The sequence below is a fragment of the Cydia splendana genome, chromosome 22 (assembly GCF_910591565.1).
Source record: "Cydia splendana chromosome 22, ilCydSple1.2, whole genome shotgun sequence".
In the NCBI taxonomy this organism is placed as follows: Eukaryota; Metazoa; Arthropoda; class Insecta; order Lepidoptera; family Tortricidae; genus Cydia; species Cydia splendana.
In genome coordinates, this window is record NC_085981.1 from 791,777 (window position 1) to 818,369 (window position 26,593).

At 35.0% G+C, this 26,593-nt stretch overlaps 1 protein-coding gene across 6 annotated transcripts in view; it reads left to right on the forward strand.

Moving 5' to 3' along the window:
* Positions 1–26,593, forward strand: part of LOC134801564 (zinc finger protein rotund-like) — a 197,697-nt gene that overhangs the window by 161,966 nt on the left and 9,138 nt on the right. The gene's annotated exons all lie outside the window — the stretch shown is intronic.

Here is a 26,593-nt window from a genome sequence, read left to right on the forward strand (position 1 = left end):
TTGATTTCCTTGTCATCTTATGCAACAATAGATATAGAGGCACGCCTACAATTGTCATTATGGAAATGAATACCACGTTTTCCTCGTATTATCTACTAGTCCACTTTACACACTGGACTTCATTTTTTTTAAATATGTACTAGTAAGTTTTTAAAAACCATTTATTAACATAATTCAATATACAGAGGTACTAAAAATACTAAACTAAATTAATAACTAGCTTAAATAGGCCCTTGAGGCATTGTACCAAGGATGCTGGCGGCATTTCCTCGCTGTATCACAATGCTGATACGTTGTGCTAGGAAGCCGCCAGCTCTTCGGTCACCAGTTACGTTGTACCTACTTGGACTGATGGAATGATTTATCTCCAATCGATTACTCTGCTGAATAAACATGTATTGTTTCATCAACTCCTAATGCTACTTCTTCATTAGCTCCAAAATCATCGTCGCCACATACCAAATCATCCTAATTGTTTAATTCGACAATTGTCGGAATGAAAGCCTTAGAGTGACGGCAGTCATTAGTGTCTGATGAGTACGGATGTGCCTTGAGCGAGCCAAGGTCCCCGGGTCGCGCAGAGGTTGTATAGGACGATACCTATTGTCTGTGGTTTTTTTTTAACAAATTCAATTACATAGATAACGAGTGCTAATGAATTTTGTTTAAATTTTGTTCCGGGAGATTGGGATCTTTGACTTAATTTCGGGTTTTGGTGCTAGTTGACGCGCGGGCGCTTGTGGAGTTTGGCCTTGACTTTATCGCTCACATGCGTCTTCAAATCATGTTTACTACCTGCATGATTGTTACTAATGTTACATGTGAACTGTATAACAGAACAAGCTTACAACATTACATGTCGTTGAATATACGTGATGAGTTTTCTCTGATTGAAAAGTTACATTTAGTATATTTTCTGTACTGAGGATAGCTTGAACTGCTTTAAGATTTTATCTGTTTATGGTAAAAAATCTAATAAGACTTCTTTAAATAGTTCCCACTAAATATTCAAACATTCGCAATATCGCAACAATTCATCCGCTTTTTATCTAGATATTTTACTAATCCATATAAAAAGTCTGTATTTTTGATCGCAATATCAAACATGGTAATGTGTAAATAGTAATAATAATTAGTCACACATTTTTTCTTACAATATCCAAGAAATCGCTACATTTGATAAGCGTGACCCGGTAGAATTCGAAGGTCTTGATAAGGACCCCTCGCGTAACGATAAACTCCGCTAGTGGGTATTTCGATATGCAAATATAGTGATATGTCTCCACAGGCGTTAATATTTATTTCAAGGACGCCACTGAAAGTGCTAGTGCCAAAACTTTTAGAGATCTTAAGTCAAATCATGACAAAGTTGTAAAGTCGTCGACAATAAATAAAATAATGTTGAGCTTAAGTTGCAAACGTTTTACGCTAATCTTTAAACCTTAAACATACGTTTTAATATTCTTTTCAAATACCTATCCAGCAAAATTATTTAATCGCGGACGTATTCCTATTGTCGCTTTACACGCTACTTTTAATCCTTTTTCAAAATGCCAGAAAGCCAATTTTTGGTCAGAGACTATTAAATTTTAATGCCAAACCATATACGATATCACAGTAAAAGTAGGCTCATGCAACCACCTCGATAATTTTCATGAAACATTTGTCAGATTAAAGCTTTTAAAGCTACTATAGTATCATAGATAAGCAAATGTCTCTTCTTGACAAGTCCACAAATGCGTAAGTGCGTGAAAGACAGATGCTTTATCACGGACATAAAGGCAATACACCATCTGTTCTCTGTTTTCTTACGTCAAAAGAAGCCCGTTCGAGAGCCAGACACACCAACATATGCATTATTTCTTATACAATACAAGCTAATCAACTCAACTTATAAGTTGTCCGCGTATACTCTGAATTAGATATATGTATGGTCTTGTTGGGATTTTCCGTAACATTCTTATAAGATTATTTAAAGAGTTCTTCCTAACTAGTATAAGACATTTAGCTTTAAGTAATTTAACTTTGGAACTTTTATTAGCTTAACAATCTACATATATCCTAACTTAAAATCTAAACACATTACTGATATACCATTCTATTACTTACACTATCAGCCCCATCCCGACCCCCACCCAGCCCAAAAGTGCCAAAGATACTAGCGGCATTACCGCGCTGGATGGCAAGCGATATCTGTTGGACTAGGTAGGAGCCTGAACGGGGATCGCACCCTTTGTCACGTAGACGCCGCCCCAAGTCTCTAAAGGCTGGCGTCTACTAGACTCGCCGAGTCGAGTCGAAACGCGTAGCCGCAGAAATTCGCCTGACGAGCAATACGCGCGGAGAGTCGAATCGGCGCGCCGCGGCTATTCGTCAATGGACGCAGTTGCATAGAAAATATAGGAGGCGAATTATTGCGATTCGATTCGATTCGCCTCGGCGAGTCTAGTGGACGCCAGCCTTAACAAACTTCCTTGCCTCCGAACACCACGGCCCAGCGGTTTCCACTGCGACTGGGACAAAATTAGGGAATGCAAATCGGTTATTTTTTGTATGGAAATAACCGCGGTTTCGGTTAATAACCGATTATTTCGATACAAAAAATAACCGAAAATAACCGATTTGCATTCCCTAGACAAAATCGTATTTATTAGTAATTTTACTTTGGAACTTATCTCATGCTTAGAAAAGAGTAATTCCTGAAACGACAGTTTTAGATTTTAGCATTCTTGTGTTCAATTTTTAATTTACTACATTACCAACATTTTCGATGACTTCAATACTGTATTAAACATATTATCAACGTCTGAGTGCGTTCATTGCCTTATCAGTTGCATCACTTCTATCTATGTTTACACAAAATACATACGATTTGCTTACTTGGATCTGCTATCTGTACGGGCGAGGAAATGATTACCAAGGTCGCATATATTATACCTTGGGTTATACGTTATACCTTTTTAGTAGGTATTTTAAATATAACATCGATATTTTTAGAAACTGTCTCAACCAAAGGCGACTGGAAAATAATATTCAACTTGAGGAAAACAGTTTTTGATTTTCTGTATTTAGAAATAGAAATACTTTATTTGGTGTGAAACATAAAACTTAACCTATCATCTTATTCTTATATATTCTAACACCAAAATATGCCACTCAGCATATGCCGATGACTAAGATACTTAGCTTATGGCGCTGGTTTTCAGGGCAACCAGGAAATTTACATATGTATTTTACTTTAAATTGTGTTCATTATTCTAGATTGGATTTTCTAAGCCAAATCTAGCAAAATATTCACACCATCTAGCCAAAGTAGGAACAACACCTGCCTAAACGTGTGTGTGTAAAAGATCATCGTGTAGATAATACATTACCTACTAATAGTCCTACTATCCACTTTGTTGTGTGAGTGAGATGGGGGTGTACAATGGTAATACAATCTCTTTCTTTAGCTACTTAACTACTCTTTTATACTCTTAGTTCGTTCCTCGGTAGCATAGGGTTGTCTGATTTCAAATCACTCTTATCATTTAAGCTACGTCTGTATCTTCTTGAAGAAAAATCTATATTGTACTAATTACATACCTTATCCAATAATACGATTGGATTTATGTTTAATACCTACAACGGCTGATCTTAAAATATTTCAAATTAAGTACATTATACCTAATGCTAACTTTGGACTAGTCGACCTAACCCCATTACGTAAGTTTCCTTTTAAGTTTTTCAATTCAACGTGTTCAATTATTCCACGTTGTTCCAAGATTTTCGCGTTCCAATATCAAGGTCATATGTAAAGTGTCACTTTACGTGCCTGTGCTCACGCAGTCTGACCCAAAACAGCTTCGTTTATCCCAAAATCTGACTTTCAAAACCATTAACCTTCAAATCTTCGTATGGGATTATCACAAATTTGAATCTGATGAGCTTGCGACGAAAAAATCCCGAATTTAAATTTCCGATTTATTGGGTCGCCTCAACAATATCTTTAATATTTATCGACACTTTTATAAGCCTCTGAATTCTATAGTCGACATCAAAGATATATTTACACTTTTGCATCTTACTCCTTTGTGATAAGGCGAAAAATATACACCTATCTTTGACGTCGACTATACAGTCAGCAAAAGTACCTAACGCCACTGCTTACAAACTGACATTACTGCATCTGACTGTATGTACCTTTCGTAAAGAGAAAAACAACAAGTTTATCACGTCCCTGATAAAAAGACTAAGTAAATCTAACTTTGATAATAAGATCAGATAAATTAAAAATACATGTACGGTCACGCTCCGTGATTGTTACGCCATTTGGGTTTCTAGCTAAATTGGACATTCCATAGCGTAAGTATGGAACAACCAATGTAGCTAGGACCATAAATGGCGTAACAATCGCGGAGCGTGATGGTACATGACAAAGCTTATATTTATATAAGCTAACTAACTACATATACTATACAAACTAACGTGATATACCTAACGATACTGTATCAGCTCGAACGAATATTCAAAAGCTCACAATACGAAGGCTTCCTCTTTCTTTAAATTCTTAAAACAAGCCTTAGCACAATTAATAAAATACAGTCTACTTTCAAAAACCAGCAAAGTAACGACATCAATTCCTGGAAACCAAACCTTAACTTTCCTCAAACAAGGTCTATTTTGAAAGCACGCGTGCTAACTGGCCATAAACAAATTATCAATTACATACAATGCTACCAACATAATCGTGTGCGTATAATCGATTAGAAATATCGATCGTATCCCGCGCAAATGCGTCCGTCCGAATCGACTCAAGGCCGCATACCGGCTCCTACCATTGTCAATGTCGCGCGATGACTGATGTGTTTTCTTTGGCTGCTCGCTTCTCTGCGATTTTTTTAGTTTGGCTGACGTAGTTTCTTCTTTCTGTTTATTAAGAATTTGCAGTGTTCTGTCTTTAACTAATTTAACTGTCATTGTCAGTTGATTTGTATTCTGTTTATTATTATCAATTTATCATCTGCTCTTTGATTTATAAGTATTTGTAAGTATCACTAAGCATAGTGGGTAAGTTTTTAATTTATATTTAGCTTACTTATGGGTGGTAGGTATTACTATCAGAGTAATCGTTAAATAAATTGGATCCTGATTTTTAAACCCTACTTGCCATCGTGACGTAGGTATAAAAACTTCGAATGAATCAATCTGACCCATTCAATTCAATAATGCACTTGTCTTTTTACAAGTTACATTTTGGTATCTACGTACAAGCCATTTTGTAAAAAAAGGACTCGAATTAAAAAAGCGTTATCTTCTCCACCAATCTTTCATCTTCGCATCCTTATTCAAAAACCATTTATCGTATTAAAACTTTAAATTCGAATTACCAAAACGTTAACCAAAATATATTTATAGCGGCTAGACTTCTCAGAACCCCCAAGGACTAATAAAATACGTAAAGTAATTACGGCTTTTTTAATTTGGCTTAGAGTCTGTTTTGGCTTGAGGCGGGTTTAGGAAGAGCGTTTGAATTTTGTTAGCGTGTAATTTTGATTGACACCAACCATTACGAGCACGTATTGCGTCACCATTATAACTACATACATACTGGCTAGCATAGTGAGCATAGATAAATAAAAAATAATAATAGTCTATGCATCCTATTAACATTAATTTCATATGTTACTATTCAAAGTGAATGTCAAAGATTTAGGCATATTCATATTACCCGCTTTAAATGTCAAGAATACTACCATAGGTTTGTATAGAAAAACCAATAGGACCCAGTGTAAAATTTGCGACAACAATTTATTTAGCTGGCAACAATATATTAGCTTACCAGAAAAACAAAGAAATGCTTTAAATAGTATTGCATAAAACAAGTACATAACAAAGAGACAATACAGAACCACCAAAAACACCTATAAAACGATAGTACGATATCGATGCATTTCTTTTCAAACACTTGATAAAACTATAAAATAGTGAAGGAAGCTGTTGTAATTTCCACACCAATAATTCGACTCTACTGCAAGCACAGAATAACTAATAGTACTACCGTACTGCAAGTTGGAATCCAATGCTAACTTAAGCTATAGATTTTACAATTTTTCTCGAAAAAATGATTTACTCAAAATCCAATCTGAAATTACTCATTTTTAGGGTTCCGTACACAAAGGTTAAAAACGGGACCCTATTACTAAGACTCCACTGTCCGTCTGTCTGTCTGTCTGTCTGTCTGTCTGTCTGTCTGTCTGTCTGTCTGTCTGTCTGTCTGTCACCACTAGACAGCTGAAATTTTCACAGATGATATGTATTTTCTGTTGCCTCTATAACAACAAATACTAAAAAGAGAATAAAGTAACTGACTTCTTCCTGTATTATTTGTATTGTTTTCTGTAATGAGGTGTGCAATAAAGAGTATTTGTATTGTATTGTAAAGTAAATACAACGTGATTTTTTTGACTTTTGTGCGTAACAGTACGGAACCCTTCGTGCGCGACTCCGACTCGCACTTGGACGGTTTTTTTATCATAACTGACTTGGCAATCGGTAGCTATAATATACATAGACCATGCTACTCGCGCCACCGTTTTCGTTATGTTGGTAACTTGGTAATGGTATGTTGTTGCTATAGCGGTTTTTTGTGCTGTCTGTTTAGTAGCGCTACAATGGGAGACGAGATCTCTCGTACTTTGTTAATGTATCAATTGATTGTAATAAAAACTACTTTCAAACTTGCAGAAAAAAAATCAACATATGTTAAATACATAGTTTGGCAAGCCATTTCTGTCAGTAGAAAAAGGCCGCAAAAAAAATTAGGCGCAAAGGGTTGTACTCTCATAGAAAATTTTAATTTCGCGCCATTTTCTGACAAAGTAGGTTTGCCAGAGAATAGTTTTGATTTTGGTATTTGCTATTGATTTTTGGATGTGATTATTTACGTGTAGATACGTAAATAATCACATCCATACGTAGTTCTTTTGTACAATAAAAAAATGTATCTCTCATAATGTAGGTACCGAGAATCGGCAATGCAATTTTTTTATATGAGAAGCTCTTTAGTTGCGATCGTCCCTAGGCTACGATAACTGTTTGTCAAGCGGTATGTACGCTTGTTTGCCACCAAGATTTCGTAAAAAAATAAAAAGACGTAGTCAATCGCGTGACTAGAGTTCGAATCTTTGCCCTTCGGCTTGAAAACCTCTACGGAACACTTATTAACTTATGTACTCTTTTGTCTATGTACTAGTACAAAGTTAATAGGCTAGCCTAAGGTACTTTAATTCAATTTTAAAACGGCATATGTCCTAACCATTCAAACTATACCTAAGTTCTTTTATTAATAAGGTATAAAAAAATCCCCTCAGTTTTAAAAGGGCATAAGTCTAAAACGACTTAATGATGTTTAAGTCGTTTTTGAAGTGTGGTGGTGAGTCAGTACCGAAATTGCTGTAATAGCTGCGCCCGCGCCGACACGCGATTCGGCTATCTTTATCTCGGGTGATATAATTTGGCCGCAGGCTATGGGCATTCCATAGGGTGACCATGGTTCTGGGTATTCGTTTGGCGTTTGTCTTTTTCCAACTTCTGTGTTGTTATAGAAGAATGTGCTCTTTCATATGAGAATTACAATTACATGTTAACTACGTAGGTATTGCAAATGTAAGATGCAAAAAATATAGTTATATGTATAAATTGAAATAGGTTCATTTAGTCTGGTCGTTTTTTTTATTGACATACCTATACCATTGTTTCATTGTGATTTTGTTTCGTTAAAGAGAAATAGAGAGCACTGTAAAAAAAACTTAAAGTTGGAACAGAGTAAAGGGGCCCACAGATTAGGTACCAGTTCGCCGGACGATATCAGCCTGTCAGTTAAACGCAAAATTTGACAGCTCTGAACAACTGACAGGCTGATATCGTCCGGCGAACTGGTAATCTTTGGGTCCCTTTACTCTGTTCCAACTTTAGGTTTGTTTTTTTTTACTACTCTTCATAAACATTGCATAAAAAACCTCGTGCTATGTAGGATCAATTACGTTTATAAGTACGAAACACACTAAATATAGAAAATTTTAAAGCAACAGGTTTTGTATTTCAGTCTTCACTTATACATTTATTTTTTTCATAAAACCGAGAATTATGGTCACCCTACACTAGCACGTTCTCAGCTCTTGGTTACTTATAATAAGCACATATCTTGTATTACTTCCTTCAACTTTTAGCCAACCTCCTAACGCTTGGATCAAACTAAATTAAACTCTAAAACAATAGCAGTAACGACTGCTCGACTGTATTATTCAGGAGTACACCAAAATGTATTCTATGACCTTGAGTTAAGATTCACTTTGGATCACTTTGTATAACTTAGTTTTAGTGTAGTGTGTTTTTAAGTGAATTTTCCGTAATATTGTTATAATTTTTTCTATTCTGTTTTCATAATTGTTCTGAAAATCTTGCTTAATTTTTAAAAACAATATAGTAAGTCTTTCTCTGAAATTATGACTTTAAAAATAACACTATGCTAATCAAACACGGTACTGTGCAGAGTTAGCTTAGACGGTCTCTAGACATAATAGGGTATTATACTGTATTTAAAATAAATTATTTTACACCATGCATGAAATAAAGCACCAGATATTTATTAGAAAAACACAGATAGTAGTTATTTTTAAACACAAGTTCTATTTAATCAATCTGATAGAAATATAAAAAGCAGGCGAGTTGACCGTGACGTCACGATGTAATGTTTCATATAAATTCCATATTAGCAAATCGTTTTGACAGTTCTAAAAAAGTAACTGATTTGACTAGTAGGAAAATACCCTATTAAAGGTTTTATAAGCTTCTTCCGCCTAAATATTGCTACTTAACTCACTGAATACTTTAGTTTTAGTTTTAAAGTACCATTTTTGATACCACCGCCCACCCTGTTAACTGACAGTTCATAAACCTTATTACGAACGGCATAAGGTCCACCGATGGACAGTTAAGAGTGTTGCTGATTGTACAGTCACCTGCAATAATATGTTACACAACGAAGGCCGCAAAAATATCTGACACGATCTTATTTGTAGAGCCATAAGAGTGTGTCACATATTTTTGCGGCCTTCAAAGAGTAACATATTATTGCAGGTTAAAACTAAATTTAAGTTTAGATAAGCCGATTAAAACTAAAACAGGAAATTTATACTAAAACAGGTAGACGCATAAAACTTTAATTCCAAACTAATATAATATTTTTTTTTATTATTCCTTCGTCTAAGAACTTAAAAACAATAGAAACAGAAGGGTTAATACTTACAAAGGGATCAAAACAAAGCAACAATAACACCACACTGATGATCTCTTTGTTACAATATAATCGATGTATTGTAACATGTTGTAATATTAACAGATATTATGTAGGAAGCCTTTTAAAATAAAGTCCTTACGACTTCGAATGAAGGTTTAATTTTGGATGAGATTTACTTGGAAGTAAATCTTATAGGCGATAGTAGCGGTACTATATAACAACACCTTAGATTGAATGTGAAACATTATTCTTTATTTTACCACTGATATTAAATAATTATTTTTAATACAGTTGCTCAAAAAGTGCTACTTTACGTACCTGTTTAGCGTGCGGAAATTTGGTTTTCGCGAACTAGTGCTTTTCACTTTTCACGAACCGCAGGCGAGTGGCAAGATATTTCGGTACTCGTGAAGTAATGACATACTTTCCGCACTAGCATCGAAATGTACTATTTTTTATTTATTTATTTATTATACAGGTAACCACTCAACTTAACTAGGTACTTATTACCATATATTTTTTGTGAATAATTATATTTTGAAATAGGTGTGTAACTTTAAGGGAAGTGCTCAAATTTAGCTTCCAAGATTTGACCAACACTAACTAAGAAACTTACATACTATGACGTGTCCGACACTTTTCTGGAATGCCCCACATAACGAATACAGAATATCTTGTCAAGTGTAGTGTATCGGGTGAAGTAGGTAACCGAAATGTCACATGTTATATTGAATTACATGTTGTGGTTGGGGCCGCATTGTTTGGATATCATCCACATTGTAGTTTCAAGTGTGGGTATTGAAACCAAAAGGTGATATAAAAGAAGAAACATACATATGTGAACATATTGCGTTGCGAGCTGATTCGCTAATAAAAAGAAATCTTGCAAAAATACATACGTATTTTTACATACAATATACATAAAAAAATGTATGTTTACCTACGTACATTTTTACTTCTATAAACATATTGCTTTAAGTCAATAAATACAGTCAAATCAGTTTCTTTTTTCGAACAGTCAAAACGATTTTGCTACTATGGAATTTATATGAAACTTTAGCATGTGACGTTACTATCAAATTACCTACTCTTTTTATAAATACGGGTTAAAAAATAGAAATTGTGTCTAAAAGTAACTGTTGTCTACGTTTCTCTATTAATCTTCTGGTGCATGGTGTAAAATAATTTATTTTAAGGGACCCACTGATTAACAGTCCGCCGGACGGTATCGGCCTGTCAGTTGTTCGGAACTGTCAAAATTTTGTTCTAACTGACAGGCCGATACCGTCTGGCGCGGACTGTTAAACAGTGGGCCCCTTTAAATACAGTCAAATACCCTATTGTGTTTTGGCTCTAAAGATGTTATTTGTTTTCCAAAAAGTTACAAAGTAACAAAAAGGTCACATTACCTGTAAATATCTAAAGCTTTAAGATTAATGTACCTGTCTAAGTTCCAATTAGAGGCTTTCAAACAACTTTGATGAATATCAATATTATTCATAATTTAATACCTACTTGACGCCATAATTATTTATAAGCATAATTATTATCTGTATTTATTTTGATTTTATACTTAGGTATTTATGAACTTATCATAATATTAACGCCATATATGAATTTAAAACGTACCCCCGGCTCGTACCGATGAGTTTTTCGGAACTTAGGTACATAATATGTACGAAATGTCATTTGATATTTACCAGTCGGTTTTCGGTGAAGGAAAACATCGTGAGGAAACCGGACTAATCCCAATAAGGCCTAGTTTACCCTCTGGGTTGGAAGGTCAGATGGCAGTCGCTTTCGTAAAAACTAGTGCCTACGCCAATTCTGGGGATTAGATGTCAAGCGGACCCCAGGCTCCCATGAGCCGTGGCAAAATGCCGGGATAACGCGAGGAAGATGATGATAAGAATTTAAATCGATATTTATCGCTCTTACATATTCGAGCGACAGAGATAGATTATATACCTTTTTCGATGTAGGCGGTAGGCCCTTTAGGGTGCCTAGATAAGATGCCAATCATTTGCGATACGACAACAAAACGCTATCTGTCTCTATCGCACTAATGCCTATTTAAAAGTGATAGGTACAAACAGCAACACTCCTAACTGTACCAACTGTGGACCTTATTACAAAAGGCATAAGGTCAACTTCAAAAATATGTCCCATAGTTCTTAATTCGCTGACATAAGAGCTACGGAACGGAACGGAACGGATAGTTCTTAATCCGCTGACATAAGAGCTACGGAACGGAACGGAACGGATAGTTCTTAATTCGCTGACATAAGAGCTACGGAACGGAACGGAACGGATAGTTCTTAATTCGCTGACATAAGAGCTACGGAACGGAACGGAACGGATAGTTCTTAATTCGCTGACATAAGAGCTACGGAACGGAACGGAACGGATAGTTCTTAATTCGCTGACATAAGAGCTATGGGACATATTTTTGGGTACGATTTGTGCACTTGACTATACAGTTAACAGTATGGGCGATGGGACATTACCCGGCACATTTTTTCTATTCGTTGTCGTTTGTCGATGCACGATTGTCAATTTGTCATTTTGGCCCCCAGTTCAGCTTAACCTTACTTCTGTTAGTGACTGTACATTTCACACTTTCGGCCCGATTCGAACTTTAAGATACGACAGTTAATAGATCTAGAAACGATATGGATTAGGTATGTCAGTGTCAAATGTGACGTTTCTTCAAACAAAAAAATCACTTTTGACACTGACATATATAATCCATATCGTTTCTAGATCTATTAATTGACGTATCTTAAAGTTCGAATCGGACAGTTTATCTTTAAACACGTTTACATTAAAGTCGCTGATTCAATCGGATTGCTTGAATATTAAAATGTAAATAATCTTATTGATCATTCGATTAATGTTAATTCATTTTTAAAATTAGACTGTATCGGTTTTTAAGTGTATATTTATAGCTTCATTCTTTCTACTGTTTCAAATTAAAAGGTCAAGTTCAAGATTTATTTTTCTTTAACTTTTTGTCATTTTATTGAGATGCTCTCCTTGAGTATTCTTTCAAAACAGTGCTGTAACCAATCAAGTTTTTCCTCTATATTTATGGTCCAATAGCTTTTTTGATGGTGTCAAACTGCCTGGTCTAAACTATTTATTAAACTATTTATTAAGGTATTTAAATAAAAGTAAACAAAATCTACCCTCAAATGGCTCCTTAAGCTGTAACTTAGGTTAAAGTCATGGTATAATAATATACTCCGCCTGGTACTCCATTCCCGTCTTTTCTAGGTCACCTAACTGACACGGGCCTACGTCATCATGCGACAGCGCTATATGATAATATGCGATAGCGCTATATATAGCGGCCATGTTGTTGTGACGTAGGCCCGTGTCACTCTGGGAATGGAAGACCATGTTTTATTAGACTATGGGTTAAAGTCAGGTCGTTCAGTTACAGATCCAGGCAGTTTTGTAATTGGTCGGTTAACCAATAAATGTTATAACTACTCGAAAATTTACCTACTGTTTGTTTACTTTTATTTAAATACCTAAAGATACATACTATAGTGTGAAGCTGGCGACCTAGGGTGTTTTGGGGTACTAAGGCCAATACAATAAATGCTTAAAAGAAGCATGTGAGCATGTCTCAAGTAGAATTAATAATGATACAAATCAGTACGTATATTTTAGACTCATGTTTTATTCCTGCTTTATTCAGTCTAAACAAAATAAGTTTGTCGCAAAAATTTAATTTTTCGTACAGGCAACTAATACTCATCGAGACAATTCTAACAACCCTACACAATTAAGTTGCGTTGTTTTATCATAGAGTTCCTAATGGCCACCTCCTGTGTCTATCATCAGATCAGCTCCATGGTATATTGCATTGTCATCCGACTTACGTTAGGTCAAACTTTTGACTAGCAAGATTTGATTACAGGCAGACAACGGGACAGGTGAAACTAAATTAAATCTTGTAAAATGTAGTTAGGTTAGGTTAGCCTCTTCTGGAAGAACGCACTAACAAACAGATCGAGTGACGTTTCTGTAATGAGCTGCGCTGGGTGACGTCACGCGCGCATTTAGGCGGCCTTGGGCCTCTGTTGCGCCCGCGCAGGTGCTCTAAAGTCTAAAGCGGCATCCAAACTATCTCGTCTTGATTTTTTGATTTGATACTGACCCGGTATTACTTTGAATGTTGCCTGCACCATTAAAAAGGTGCGATGAAATCTTTTTTTGATCGAATCTTTTTTGCGATCATAAAATGTAGTCCGATTGTCCATGCTTTACTATTTACTATCAATGGTTCAAGTCATAGGAAAAAACCTCCATAAACTACATAGGTTAGTATACAAACAAATGAAATAAAACAATATTCATAGTCTAAATATTTTATTTATAACCAAAACGAATAACAAATTTAATTTGTTAAATTAGAAAGAAAAAAAAATGGCCAATTCTTGGGATTAGTTGCCAAGCGGACCCCAGGCTCCCATGAGCCGTGGCAAAATGCCGGGACAAAGCGAGGAAGATGATGATAAAATTAAAAAGAAAAAATACGAATAGCCCGAGCGAGATCTGAGCACACAAGTTCACACAACCTTAGACTCCACGAGCAATAGCGATTCTGCTTATCATGCCCTAAAATATGACCGAATTTGGGGTTACAATTTCTACCCTTTACATATTTTTAACCTCAATAGTTCCCGTAATTAAACCCTGCCCAAAGTAATTAATAACGGCGAAACTAGCAAGAACAGGCGTTTAAAGTGGTCGTTATGGGAACGCCAGTCATGGCCGCTAGTCATGCAGGTTCAATCCTGGAGTGTCATTCTAATATTGTAAAATTATTATTTACTAAAATGGGAACTAATCGCGTAAAATTAAGTTTTAATATTACCTCCGACGTTTCTTGGACGGCGTTATTGTCCCCGTGGTCTCAGAGAAGACTGGCTTAAGTTGACATCAACATCTTCTATAGTTCGTTTTTTTTGCATTAGAAAGAAGATAAGCGATCTTGACATGTCTTTTAATTGAAAAACGCTCATTAAAAATCAGTAACTATGACTTATGAAAGCAGAAGAATATAAATGATTGTATTATATTTAGGTATAATTGTTACATATTTGCCGTGACTTATTTTTAAAACGTATTTTGCAATTAAAAGACACATCAATATTGTTTTTTACCTTTTTTAGGTACCTAATGCAAAAAAACGAACTAAATGAACTTGCTGATTTTACACATCCTACTTTTTCTTTCCTACTTGAACCTTAGTGAATCTTCTTTGGATAAATAAGTAATAAGCATACTTATTTTAAGGCCTGAGTTACACTTGTAAGTTTTACTTACGTAAGTAGGGACACGGCTATACTACAGAATGAGAGATGAATATCGTTATCTCATTCTAACAAATAGCTTTGTCCCTACTTACGTAAGTAAAACTTACAAGTGTAACTCAGGCCTAAAGCTAATTTCAACTAATAGTCTCCGTAATACATTAACCACGAATAGGTATGATAACCAGTTATAATATAATAAAATTATACTACATGTCCGCTCAATTACGTCTACCGCCATTTCCCATTTGTCCCACTGCTGCCAACGTAACCCCACCCCACGTCATAGACAAAATAGTAACGATTAGTTCCCGCCAAAACCGGCCACAGATAAATTAGCCCGCCGATTAGCATAGATAACAGATTCGGGCAGCCAAGACGCTTATCTTGCATTTTACTGCTAATTTATTATGGTACCTGTCCTGCATTATATGGCTTTTAATACGGATTTAGTTGTTACTATAAACATGGCTTGGTGAACTATCTTAGTTTAAACCTAAGACTTGCAGGTCAACTCGGACGTAAACTGATATCAGAATACATCTAACTGATGTCATTCAGTTATCGTGGATTTCGCTACCGTACATGTATTAGCTCGGGCGAGACGCACTTTCGTGCTTCAACTTCAAATAACATGATTCAAAAATCATTCTGACGACCAGTCTGGCCTAGTGGGTAGAGACCCTGCCTGTGAAGCCGATGGTCCTGGGTTCGAATCCCAGTAAGGGCATTTATTTGTGTGATGACACAGATATTTGTTCCTGAGTCATGGTTGTTTTCTATGTATTTAAGTACATATTTATATATTACATATATCGTTGTCTGAGTACCCACAGCACAAGCCTTCTTGAGCTTACTGTGGGACTTAGTCAATCTGTGTAAGAATGTCCTATAATATTTATTTTATTTATTTATTATTATTTATTTATTCTGATATCAGTGTACTTTTGAATTGGCCTGTTCTTTGAAATGTCTCGTTTAAAACCAAACAAATTACGCAGACGCCATAATTTAGTTTATTGATCTCATAACTGCAACAAAGTTGCAAGCCAATTATTATTTTATGAGCATGTTTTTAGATTTAACGGCCGAACTTCAATTTAAAAGTTACTTTAGCAATATATTATCATGTTCTAAATTAAATATTGCGCTTAGAATTAATTAATTATCATATCAATACACCACTAACCACAATAACAAATTATTAATAAGCGTACTTTCCGTCTATTTAGTTTCATTCATATAAAATGACGCAAAAGTCTTTACATTTGGCAAAACTACCTACTGTTGTTTGATTAAAAAAAGTAAACAATCGAGTCTATGCCCAGTATAACCTTTAGCGTTCCACCGTCCTAATACTAGTACTAATTCTCTAAAATTAAATTTAAATACGTAATTATTAAATGAAACAGAGTTGCTTTTGTTTTGTTTCGTTCGATTTAAAAAAACATTCGAATATTTTTGAAGTGAAAACTTCTTTAGCGGCCGGCGCTGGGCACTTTTTGAGGTGGGGAAAAAATGATAAACTCGAGACAGCGTAACGCGATCACGTGACCGTAAGGTTTAGATGGCCACTCATTTAGATGGCATTTAAATCAATAAAGAAAAACTCAATGACATTACATGAAAAAGATTCTAATCTTGTACGGGTTGAAATACGAGGATCTCACAGTTACATTCTAACTTTATATCACTCAAATATAATTCAATAAAGCTACATCTTGATGAAATCGCTAATAAAAGGGAACTCTAGTACTGGTGAATAAAACTCAAAATACCATGACCAAATATATTTAGATGCGAGGTCTGCAAGGTAACTTTACGATTTCTATTCGAATTTTAAACAATTAACGCTACCAATTTGAATTTCGAATTTTAAACAAGCTCACTGACAAGCAATTTCGGAACTAAAGTTTTTCAATAGAAAGGAGGATGGGTCAATTATATATAGTGCTGCAGACATTTTGGACTAGTCATTGAGTTTTCACTTCTGTCGGCACTCCCGGAGTCGAACCCGTTGTTTTTTTCTAACACCATTGATTCAAAATTGCCAATTTTTCTTGCATGTTGCGCCGCTAGAGGATAATACTTTAAAAACTATTCTCAACCAGCTCCTTACGAACAAATAAGTTTGCATATAATTACCTCGGCAACTGTCAAACCAGTCTGCGACTACAGGTGACACTGCCATCAGGCGTTTAAAAAACAACTGCTGCCAACCTAACGCATTCTCCCATGTAATTGCGCATTTATGGTGTATGGTGGTCCCACTGACCATCTGACCTGATTTGGACAGAATGTTAGGAAGTCTTATAAATTCGGGGGATCTTGTTTCGTTGAGGAAGTGTTAAAAAAACAGTACAACGTTTCTGATATTTAGGTTAAATAAGCGATTTTGACTTGTTTACAGTGGTAGTGGTGGTAGTTGCTATAACTGTTCCAAATTTTTGCTATGTATCTACGTCAAACGGTCTCTGAAAAACGCATTTTACCGACTTGCAATATAAGACTGAATTTATTCTATTAGTGCTCTGTTAAGAACGTTTTGCACGGGACACCAAAAATATTAACTGCACCAAATAACTACGAACTTATATGCTTATTACAGGTGTGTACAAAAAACATTGAAATTCGCATTAAAACTTAAAATAAGTATGAATTTGAATTATCTTAATTTGTAAAAACAAGTTATTCATACTTCTGAACATCATTTTTACTGTTTAGTCACTAAAATGCTAAAATGTCATTGATGTTCACAGAATTTATTTAATAGACTTTTAATTATTTAAACTCTTCACATTTAGTTTTTGCTAATGCGGATCTTACTCGTAATTATCGAAGATGCCCCGCTGCAAATTCTGCAATAATATTTAGCTTAACCATGTGTTAACAGATATGTTTTAGGTAATTACAACAATATTGGCTTTACGAGCGAACCATTAAAAATCACGGATAATTCATTTAAAAAGTCGTTTAAATAAAACTGGTTAAGACGAAACAGGAGCTGAGTTTTAAATATTTTAGGTAAATATACCCGTCTCGCTAACGGAAGCGGCACCTAAAAGTAGTGCGATAAGGACAAGGCGAAAAATCCTGCGTAAAAATCTCAAAAATCGAGGTTTCGTACTCCTCTGTTTCCTCCTCCAAAACTTAACCAATCGTAACCAAATTTAGAAATCTAAATGATTATGAAATTATCTGTGTCGGACCGTTTTGCTTTTTTGGCTAATTGATATCAGTTTTGAATGCCACGCCTCTCATTGCGGCATAGTCAATTAGGCCATTTTGGCCATTTTTGAAGGGCTCTAGCCCCTTAAAAAACAAAAATATCAAAAAAAGCAAAACGGTCCGACACAGATATTGACAATATTAATCTGTGTTGAAAAAATCATTGCTCTAGCTTCAAAAACCACGGAGGAAAACGAGGAGTACGTTTGTATGGAGAAATGACCACTCCCGTTGGCTCTTAATACACTCAATCAACTAATATTGATATAGATGGCCAAGCAAATTTTGTCAGTAGAAAAAGGCGCGAAATTCAAATCTTCTATGGGATGATATCCTTTCGCGCCTACATTTTTCAAATTTGCCGCCTTTTTCTACTGACAAGATCTGCTTGACCCTGACTTAATAAAAAAAACATACAACCGAATTGATAACTTTGAGATTTGGAAGTCGGTTAAAAATAAAGTAAAGAGAAAATGTTTGTCTATGATTGTTTGCAAAATCGGAACGTGTTGACACAAATCATACCATGTTTAAAAACAGGACGCACAGGTTTGAATTTCGAATTTCGAACAGGATGCTCGATTTGAGAGGGATGTTGCGATCTTAAGACCCTGCAGGTGACGTCACATATGGTGTTTACTGAACTCCCCTCCGATTTAAAACCAACTGTACACCTTTACAAATACGGTTGAGATTAGTAAGACAGTTTTGTGTACATTTAGTTAATAGATCTCGTGGGAACGAAAGTTTACGCATTTGTGGAAACTTTTTTTTTTCTAAACTTCCCGCGATTTCCGTTGCACAAGTATTGTGCCAGTGACATATTAGATTTATTGGCATTCAGATTTTATTGTGATTCTGAATATGTGCATCTATTTAGGGGATTATCTTAGAGTGTGAGAAAAGCGGGTAGATATTAAGATATTGCTTGATGGAGTCCTTTTTGTTCAGACCTATTGTAAAGTGATAGGACATGCCATTAAATAGGGAGTGTCTTATTATTTTATACGTTGATTCTTTTACAGTTATACTATGGAATATATTGTTCAAAACAACGCCTAGTGTCTTCTTAATTCAAATGTTTAACTTTTTACTTTAATTTTGATACTTTATAGGTACATTAAGGGATTCTACGACTTATAACTGCATATGACATACCTACGGACAGGCAGACAGACATGGCTAGGCGTTTTGCCATTTCGGCTATGGAACCTTTAAAAATAATTAATTGGCTAATGTATTGTAAACATTAATAGAAAACATTGTAATAAAACCAAAACTAATTTTCAACGGCGTCAAACCCTAAGGCCAACGGCCCGATACTAACTTTAAGATACGTCAATTAATAGATCTAGAAACGATATGGATTTGATATGTCAGTGTCAAATGTGACGTTTCTTCAAACAAAAACGCCACTTTTGAGACTGACGCATTTGACAATCCATATCGTTTCTAGATCTATTAATTGACGTTCGAATCGGGTAGCAAATCATATTTTACAATTGTAAACATGTATTTTGCCAAACCGCGTTCTGTAGATAAAGACAACAATATTGTATCTAAGTGTTAAAGTGAGACACGAGACTTCCTCCCGACCGAGCACGTAAGATTCTTATTTCTATTCATGTAACGTGTAAGCTGACTATTCTAGATTATTGCCGATTTATTTGACAGTCGACAGAGTAATGGCGTTGTCAATGCATTGGTCTGTCAAATAAAGAAATATGGTTCAACACTTTTTAAAATCTCGCGTTTTGTACACATATTTATCACACAAACGGGTCTACCGCGATATAATTGAAACGATTTAAGGTAAAAACATGAAATTATATCGCGGTAGACCCGTTTTGTAATGAAATAAATATGATACAGTCAGACAAATGTGCCAAATTTTGAACTATTATATAATCTGTGGTACAGTCGCCAACAGATACTTTGGAGCACCCTAGGTGATCATAAATATCTTAACAAATTTTCTAGATATTATCAAGACGGTAATGTTTCACAATATGTCATAGTGCTTATTCAAGATATTATTATAATAAACCGACCCAGAAAATGCGAAAAAATGGCTTTTACATAGAATCCAATTTGGCAAACTAGATCACGAAACATTTAGACACCGAACTTTTTTTCGCACACATATAGTTGGTCAAACCAAATTTGTCATTAAATAAGAACAAGAAAACTATGGTCATCCTTTTCTTTTGGGAGCTAGTACTAGTGTAAGACAAAGATAGTATGATTCTCTCTGTCTATGTTTGAAATGAGACAATCCTTTGACAAACTATACGTTCAAAGACAATGGAGCACAATACTGATATATAGTTTTACTAATGTATATTATGTATCTGTGTTAGTCATCTTTAAAGCCTCCGAAGGTTTCCGTATCCTGGCAAATTCAGAGAAACCCATTATATTCGACATCATTAAACTAAACCAAAAAAACGTACATACAGACCGACAGAGTTAGAGCGGTTTCGCACTACGTCCGATCCGAATCCGATCCGAACCCGCGAAAATATGGCCCGTAGTAGCCGTAGAACTATTTCTATGGCTTACCATAGAACTACTTAACACGTAACTTATTCTAGATCCGATCTCCGTCATCCGATTTCTTTCCGTCATTCAACGTGTGCGGTGCGTAAATTACCATAGAAATAGTTCTAGGTACGGCTACTATTACGGACCATATTTTCACGGGTTCGGATCGGATTCGGATAGGACGTAGTGCGAAACCGCTCTTATTGGTGAATATTATATATTAGTCCGACTGTACCAGTTAACTACAGCCTCCACACAAATCCCTTGTGTAGTGGTAAATCAATACCATTATCTTAAACCACTATAAAAATGACTGATACCAAACAACATCACTTTTCGCAAATCGATCAACGTAACTTACTCAAAAACATACTCTAATACAAAAGCAATAAAACTCAAATTGCATTGAATGAAAACACATTCGATTTACGCTGCATTCATAAGCAGCTTCAATTGAAAATAAACCTTAGTTTAGTTGTTTTTAAACACAAAAACATTCAACAATCCATATCTATAAAGAGTTTTCCTGTTAATCAAAAATGAACTCTTAGTTTACTGTCATAAGGTTGATATTAGACTGTATCGTTTCTGTTACTTAGGTCTTTTCGCAGTTGTAATGTATACTTGCTCCTGCACATCTCGGCGGGCGGAAATCTTAATGGATCCCAAGGCTTACTAACGATGAGATCCATCGATCCGATCCATAGTGTTAATAATGATTACGAGAAGGTTTTTATAGATGATTAGAATTTTTATAGCTGATTTCATTGCTTGTTAATGTGTCAAGACGAGTGTAATTGTCAAAGTAGTTACAGATAGAGTTAGATATCTGTCACCATCTTTTTTTTGACGAGTTTTAGAATATGTTGTAGGGATATACTTATCAAGTTTGTCTAATGGTGGTGCCACACAGGCTGTTAAAATATATATAATTATGTGACAAGGACAACACAATAAAACACTATCAATACTATCATGTTGTCCTCGTCACATGATGTTATATAACGTTATATAATAGCCAGTGTGGGACCACCCTAATTATAACAGAACTCTATTTTACGAAAAGTAATAAAACTATGTATTATCACTACACCTTATAAAACAAACCCCCGCCGCGTCTGTCTGTTTGTGTGTATGTATGTTCGCGATTATCTCAAAAACTACTGAACGGATTTTCATTCGGTTTTCACCTATCAATAGAGTGATTCTTGAGAAAGGTTTAGTAGTATAATTTGTTACGATTTTGTGTAACCCGTGCGAAGCCGGGGCGGGTCGCTAGTCAAAGAATAAAAGGCAATATTGTATGATATAATCTTGAGATTAATTTAATTAGTTTTTTAGCTAAATTAATATAACTCCTGACTTCACATTACTCATTTTGTTACGCTATGACAGTCAGAAATAACGTTTATTATATTTAATAGCCAAGCATGTTGTACCAAAACTTATTTAACTTTTAAATATATGTATTTAAAAAAATACGAAAACATGATAATTAATAATACGAATTGTTTATTTTTAGTGCTCATTAGTTACGTATTAACTACGTACTTAACAGTTAATTATTATTCTGTTCTTGAAGTTGCTACACGATTATGATAAAAACCTTACGGGTACATTAAAAGGTTATATTATGTGTTTATATTTAGGTACATACGAAATATCTATTTAATTCCATTTTTATTCAAATTTTATATAGACTATGCATTCAAAATCAAAATTAAATAAGATTGTGAAGTACTAATGTACTTTAGTACCTTACAATCTTCACATTTCGTACTTTGTCAATGTGACAATATTGTCACTGTGACAAGGTACGAAATGGTAGGTACGGAAATTCAATTCTTTGACTGTACGTCTGGCTGTCACTTAGAGCATTTAATAACCGGAGTCGCCTTTAAGAGCTTACCCCTCTGCCGAAAACTTTGCACAATTGTGCAAACTTTTGTATGGATTGACGTTTATCTGACATGGCTATTTGTACGTTACGTTACGTACAAATAGCCATACGTTTGACGTTCCCCTCCCCCGCAAAAATCGGCAGATTGTTTTGTACAGAAAATGCCAGCCAAGGCGTCTCCAGTTACTAAATGCTCTAAGGGCTTACATTACGCTACAATTGCAAATGTTGAATTAGAAGTATTGTTATCCATGTTTGATATAAATCAGGTGTATAATGTAACCCCTACATCATAAAACCAAGGACCGAATACCGGTATATTTTTCATACAAATTAACCGGTATTCAATTTCGGTATCTTGGTTATTTATGTATATTTTTGCAGTTAATTTAGCTAATATATCAGTCATTATCCTTACCTAAATACTTACAAAGAAAAAAACGTGAAAGCTATGAGATATTTAGATTTTTAGTTATACCGGTAACGGTCCCTGCATATAACTGTCAGTTCTGTATGTTCGTGTGTCTGCATGTCATTACGACGCCATGTTTGCGCAGGAGTGCGGTCGCACGGTAGCTGCCAGGTGCACGTCAAACATTACCCAACATACATGTGTAGCTGCCAGTTTTAACTACATATAACATAGTCTAGCAAACTAAAGTAAAGATTTTTGTACTGACAAAACCGTAGATCGATTTTTCGCGCCCACATTTTTCTTTGCCGTCTTTTTCTACTTACAAAATAGATTTGCCTGACTATTTATCTAACTAGTTGTGTAAGCATTATTTTTTTTCCTTCTTACACATATTTTTTCTTTCAACAACAACTTATTTGATAGGCAACAATTTTGCCTATCAAATAAGTGTTCAGTTCAGTTTCAAGATGTGATTTCTTTTCACAGTTGTTTTCGGCCACGCCACGTAGGGTTTTTTTGTGAAAGAATGTCAAAATTAGGTCAAAAAAGGAAGAAAAAGAAGACTCGTCTTATCGATTGAAAATTAACTAAGTATCTACACCTTAAAATAATTTCTAGGTAGATAGTAAAAAACACTGTCTTCTTGACAGTATACGCTATGGTTTTAATTAATTTCGTCTCCTGTATACTTAGATCTGGAAAATCTAAGCACCTATTAATTCAACACCGTGAAATGTATCAACACAACAAAAGACGGTTTTATGTTTTTTTTTTAAGTTGGATCGTGACGTTTATTCTATTCCATTGTAATTCCAACCGCTTGTAAAACATCGACGAAAATTTTCCTCATGTCAACCAGTTTATAAGTGCGCTATTCAATTGAGCATAGGTTCATGTCTAGAGGTCTTCTTACACTGGTGTTTCTAAAAGCTAAATAGTCTTAGCTTGATCGACCAATAGGAATGCATTGGCTCGCGCCGAATCGTTCGAATTTCGAATTTTCACGGCAAATCCGCGACAACCGTTCAATGACAATATTAACTGATTTTAGGGTTTAATTTTTTTATGGGAACCATTTTTTAAGTGGTTGTGAAATGCTTTGACTGAAACTGAGGTACATACTAAACATACGATTATTCGTTACCGAATGTAGGTAGGAATAAGTTTTTTTTAATCATTAATTCTTTCATCACAAAACCACTTTTTAGAGCTCCGTACAAAACTTTGTTCACGGAGCTCTTATGGGATCACTTCGGTCTTGCAAATCGGTTAATTTTGTTTTATTATTAGGTGTGATCCTCGTCAACTCCTTATCCAACGAGCTATTGTTGTTTATACATATAATGTTTATTTAAATACAAATATAGGTACTAACCTAATTTTAAGCATAGCGTAAACTCCTAACTTTGTCTGAACATAACTGCACCTAATTGCTAACTGCAAACTTCATCGAATCTGCATACGGAACCCATCTGTATCAACCCCGCTCGCTCCATACATTTTATATTCAGGAGCACGATTTCGATCTTTTCCGCCGCTCTGGGTGACAAAAGCCACCAAAAAACTCAACAAAAAATACGTCTTTCCGGTTTTTATGTCAATGGAAAAGAGTTTAATTTAGCGTTTGAATTTTAAACTTGGATTCGGGTCTTGTTGTCATGGAAACGGTGCTTAGCAATAGCAATAACTGAACGCTTTTCGCTAGGCACGCGCCTGCCCCCTGCTGATTCCAAATTTGAATGCTTTTGCGTTTCGTTATCCGATATTTGTTTAAATTTACAGTTTTTATTTTATTTAATGTGCAATCTTGAAATACTAGACCATTTTGAGACAAAGCGTTTATGTGGCTTAGGTATATCTTTTCACGATGGTTAATGGTGGTGGATAAGTACCGAATTTAGCTGCCGAAGTTTTTGTAGCTAAATTATAGTCTAGCAAACCCAATGTGTCAGTAAATAAGAAGAATAATTTAACTCATCCCTTTTTATTGGGTGCTAGTACTAGCGTAAGACAAATACATTATGATTCTCTTTACCTCTGTTTGAAATAAGACAGTTCCTGGCCAAACTATACAAAGGAAATGATATAGTGTGACAAACAACTTTGTCAGTAGAAAAAGGCGCGCATTTTAAAATTTTCTATGGGACGATAACCCTTTGCGCCAATTTTTTTTTAAATTTGCCGCCTTTTTCTACTGATGGAAAGGGCTCTTGACAGACTATATTTTTTAAATCAACGGGAAAAAGCCTTGGCGCGCCCTTACCCTACAATATTTTACGGATTTTAACGATTCAAATGTCATTTAATTCGTCTCAGTTTCAGCTGTTATCAAAACTAGTTTACAATTGTCAATTTTGTGCTTCATTCCGCCTTGCCAACAATAATTCATCTGTCCATTCTAATTATTCGATTACAATACTTGAAATTGTTGGTGTAGCAACGATTTCTCGCTATTTAGCTAGATTACGCGGTTTTTCGAGCGGTTGCGCCAAAGTTTAACGCATGGTCGCGGGTGACATTGGGCCGGTGACGCTTTTTGCCGCCATCTTGGAAAAATAAATCGGAAAGGTCGCCAAGAAAAACTATAAAGACGGTTCAGTGAGGTGTCGCCTGATAATTGGTTTGAACTGAATTGCGTATTTAAATTTAAGATGATTTACTAGTTTGAAATCAATATAGATTTTCATAAATATTTATCTTCATATATGAATTAAACATACTGGTATTGGGTGACAGTAGGTGTATTTTGGTATATTTGTTTTGTACCTAATTATTAATGTAAATTAAAAATGTAACTTAAAAATAAAACACTTTTGATGTATTTCATATCATTTCTACATGTAAATTATTTTAGCCTCAATATTTTATTCACCAGCGCATCATGATATTTTTTTATTTTGTCATAACTTGTTAACAAAATAAATCCAAATTTTAAATTAATATACATAATTACGTAATACATTACGTCAAGTAGGTATGTAATTACGTAAATTACAGTTATATTGAACATCTAAATAAAACAAATAATAAACAAACAAAGCCGAATGTTTACCTTCGTCCCCAGCCTCCCCAAGATTTATTCGTCACCGCGTAAACTAATTTTCTTAAAATCCGTCGCAAAAAGGGGAGGCTTGGCAAAAACGGACCGGCCAGTTTTTGCCCTAAAATTATTATTAATCGTTCCCATACATCCCGAGTTATCTAGGGGTTGGCCTAAGGCTGTTTCCTTAATAAGGTCGTATGTTGAAAGCTAAGGATTTTCACTTGCGCCCTTTTTTGAGTTTTCTCTTATAAGGGCACGTTTTATTAGAAAAGCCGGCACTTGCGTCCTTTACAGGTTTAATAAGACCCGTAGTTTTTTCCTCTCGTTCCGTATTTATGTTTAAATGTCAAATGCTATGACATTGGGTTGATTATGGTAATAAGTTCTGTCATTTCGGTGGGCTGGAACTGTCACGCCTTCGATTGTTTTGTTTAGTTTGGAAATTTATTTAAATCGTTATTGGTGCTGCCTAGTTTTTTTTATTTTTCTATATGAAAATTTCGAGTTAACATTGACACTGTTCAATAATTTTATATTCCTAATTGCCTAAAATATTAAAATATTTTAAATTATACTTAAATTATACTCTTGAGTATAATAAGTAAGTCCACTCCTCAAAAACTTTTAAATTCTAATAATAGGTAATGAGCTAAGATTACGCATCTTTTTGTGGACATTTATAATAATTATAAACGGACTTTAAAACCCAATTTTCGTACTTTATCCCTATATGTATATCGTCATGTTAAAACCTCCTACATCTTTAAATTTGTACGCTACAATTTTAGTAAAATTTGTCAAAATAGTTAACTTTTGACAAGACGCTGGTTTTGCCGAACGTCTTTGACACGCATTT